At 36.5% G+C, this 3,810-nt stretch overlaps 1 long non-coding RNA gene across 1 annotated transcript; it reads right to left on the bottom strand.

Annotated features, from left to right (window-relative positions):
* Positions 1-827: 827 nt before the first annotated feature.
* Positions 828-3,090, bottom strand: LOC311373166. The gene is made up of 3 exons (XR_014642198.1): positions 2,944-3,090; positions 2,109-2,171; positions 828-1,140 (listed from the first exon to the last, which is right to left on the bottom strand). It is a non-coding gene; the product is annotated as an uncharacterized lncRNA (long non-coding RNA).
* Positions 3,091-3,810: the final 720 nt, after the last annotated feature.

Here is a 3,810-nt window from a genome sequence, read left to right as displayed (position 1 = left end):
AGTAGTTAAGCTTCATGAATCATTCGTTTACCATTAGTGAAGCTTTTTGTGTACCTTCATGTAAAGTAATGCATCATACTGAGTTGTTACTCTTTCGCGAACCATTCGTTCACCAGTAGTTAAGCTTCATGAATCATTCGTTTACCAGTAGTGAAGCTTTTTGTGTACCTTCATGTAAAGTAATGCATCATACTGAGTTGTTACTCTTTCGCGAACCATTCGTTCACCAGTAGTTAAGCTTCATGAATCATTCGTTTACCAGTAGTGAAGCTTTTTGTGTACCTTCATGTAAAGTAATGCATCATACTGAGTTGTTACTCTTTCGCGAACCATTCGTTCACCAGTAGTTAAGCTTCATGAATCATTCGTTTACCATTAGTGAAGCTTTTTGTGTACCTTCATGTAAAGTAATGCATCATACTGAGTTGTTACTCTTTCGCGAACCATTCGTTCACCAGTAGTTAAGCTTCATGAATCATTCGTTTACCATTAGTGAAGCTTTTTGTGTACCTTCATGTAAAGTAATGCATCATACTGAGTTGTTACTCTTTCGCGAACCATTCGTTCACCAGTAGTTAAGCTTTATGAATCATTCGTTTACCAGTAGTGAAGCTTTTTGTGTACCTTCATGTAAAGTAATGCATCATACTGAGTTGTTACTCTTTCGCGAACCATTCGTTCACCAGTAGTTAAGCTTTATGAATCATTCGTTTACCAGTAGTGAAGCTTTTTGTGTACCTTCATGTAAAGTAATGCATCATACTGAGTTGTTACTCTTTCGCGAACCATTTGTTCACCAGTAGTTAAGCTTTTTGAACCATTCGTTTACCAGTAGCGAAGCACTTTCGGGTTAGTTATAAAACCCCAAACCACTGATGACAATGAGGGATCTACAGCCACTTTAGTTAAAAATGTATACAACATAGGGAAATATATATACATATACTGCGCTCATGACACATAATAACATATAACATAATAACAGGATAATATAGAAAATATTAACAATTTAAAACACAAACAGAAACAAAAAAGGCATTTTAAAATGTAACAAAAAAAGGCACTCTAAAAACAAAACAAAAACCAGCTCTCTTCATCTGACACGGCTGTAGCGATCCATCGCCTCTTCTGGGGTGAGGACTGAAACAAAGAAAATGATAAACATGTATTAACAGTAGTATTTTGTCAGGATGATGGTAGTGCAGTTGGTTAGGGGTTTACTAGTATTAATACTATTCTTGTATTAGGGTTATATAGTGGCAAGTTAGTTCTAAATTACATTCTAGAGTAATGAATGTACAGAGGTATAATAATAATAATTATTAAATTGTAATTTCCAGTAGTATCAAGAGTACTGTGAGTGTACTGTCTATTCAAGTAGTATTATCTGTACTCTTTAACAGTAGGTTATTATAAATCAAATGAGCACAACTAGAGAGTAAAGTGGGAGTACTGTATAGTTTAGACATGTGGTAGAATAAGTGGATTATATTGTTTAGTGTTATTTGAAAGCCATGTTCCTGCTGTAGCTTCATCCATTATGCTGCTTTGAACAGTCAGACGTGTTCAGACGTGGCTTTGATATTATAAGCAGACTTGGGACCAGCTGACCACCTAGCTCGTTAAATAAATGGGTAAGAATTGATCAATTAATCCAGCACCATGAATATAACCATAACCAAAAACTTTTTTATTTTCTACTTAGTAGACTAACTTAAAGTGGCTTAACTGACCTCAATCTAATTTATGTCATTGCTGTTCTAAGTTCCTTCCCATTCCCAAAGCACTTTCCGGTTACGATATCATGTAAAGGTAGATACTTGGTTACTGCAATGTTCAAGTACAAATGGAGTAAATATTACTAGCATCCTCTTGTCTTGGATCCCCTCTAGACACTAGCCTTCAACCAGTTAAGGTGAGCACCCTTATTTTAACATCATAAAACCAGGAAGTAGAAAAGAGGTTTAAAAGTAACACTATTATAGTGTTTTCATAGTGACGTTCATCAGTTATTAATCATTATACTGTGTACAACTACATTTCACAGTCACATGAATCTGAGTATATCTGTTAAGTATGCTTAACATTTAAAATAAAAAATTAATTACCTGCTTCCTCTGCTGCAGTTTGGCTACTGCGCTGTTCGGATTGTTCCCGCTGACTCGATGGCGCTGTAACATTTTGGAGCACAGAAAGAATGGTTGGTGTAAGGGGCTCAAAACCTTATGAAGAATATTGATGAATGCATACAGAGTGACGTTTTTGTTCATTTGAAAATTGTATGGATACCTTAAAAAAATATATATACAGTTAGTTAAGAAATAAGGGTTTTATTCACTTTGGGCAATGACATTATCCATTGTCTTTAATGTTATAATATGTAATAATAATATGTATGATCATATGTCATTTTGATTTATGACAAATCATCATCAATTCATTTGTCATGGTTCCACATGCAGTCCATTGTGTAGAAGACATGTTTGAGAGATTCAGTTGTTAACATTACATACTGTAACTATGGACTAAATTGAAAAGAAAAAAAACAGGGAGAAAGGTATTACCGTAATAGCACTATAACAGTGTAATGTAGCAGTCTTCGGGTTTTTTAGTAGTTAAAAACAACTCCAAAAACTATTCAAAGACGTGGTAACTGACTCGCCTAATTTAACATTAGATACGTGGTTGAACCGTCGGTCTTTTGACCTAGTTAAGAGTTAAACTTTTGTGTTTGACAGATGATTAAAATTTGCTTGCAACGTCGGCTATCTAGCCAGCTAGCAATCCATTGGTTAGTGACAAGGTTAGCTAGCAAGGCCAAAAAATACGTGATAGAACAGACGTGGTACGATGTCAAATTAGCTCATTTTAGGAAGCTAAGCAATGTGACCGAATCATTACACTCTCAATTAATAATGAAATAACTTTAAAGCATGTACTTACATTCTAACATGGCTGTCTCTACATGTGGAAGCTCTTCCGTGGGCTGCCTTTTTCTCTTACTCTTTCGCTGAGTCTCCATTGTCAAGTCCTTCTGCACGACCTCCTTGCCCGTCGACAGAGAGTGGGCGTGTCCGACGCATGGGGTAAAACGATCTGCGTATAACGTGCCCCCTACCCACTGTACACGTCCGTCGACGACAAGGGACGCTCCCGAATTGCATTGTGGGTCCGCATGTGCAAGACAGGAAGACGGTTTGATGCGAAGTTATCATGACCCTGCACGCTGAAGTACTCAGTCTTATTGAGGGAAGACAGACTTTTAAAAAGAAATTAAAATTGATAAAATGGCTCCAAAAGAAGAAGTTACTTAAAGCCAAAATAAAATGCAAACTCTGCAAAAAGAGCATGAAAATGAAGGAAAACGCAAACGTTGACGGACTGCAGTGGTAAGTATTCTTTTTTTGGTACGGTTTTTATCGATGACTTCCTTTGTTTACTGATATGTCATGTTATAAATTCAAGTTCAGTAACATTAATATTTATCATGAAGAAATGTGTTTTCTTCTGTAGGCAGTGCCGACGTAATAAACATAGAGGGAAAACGACGAGGAAGTCAGTGAGGTGCGGGTCACTTTTTGAGAGGAGCAAATTGTCCCTATTCAGCTGGATGAAATACATTTATAGGTAAGGTATGCAGTAGGGCTGTACGGTATGGACTACAATTTATATCACGGTATGATTTGAGGCATATACGGTAATGCCGTATTATATCACGGTATGTTCATTTTATCTTCTAATTTCTATATAAATGTTTCTGAAGGGGTATCATCAGCCAATCAGCGTTCACTCCCTGAGGGACGTAACATA

Source organism: Micromesistius poutassou (assembly GCF_964030765.1).
Source record: "Micromesistius poutassou genome assembly, contig: SCAFFOLD_6100, whole genome shotgun sequence".
Taxonomy (NCBI): Eukaryota; Metazoa; Chordata; class Actinopteri; order Gadiformes; family Gadidae; genus Micromesistius; species Micromesistius poutassou.
The sequence above is the reverse complement of the archived record's forward strand: the minus strand, read 5'-3'. Positions and strand labels throughout refer to the sequence as shown.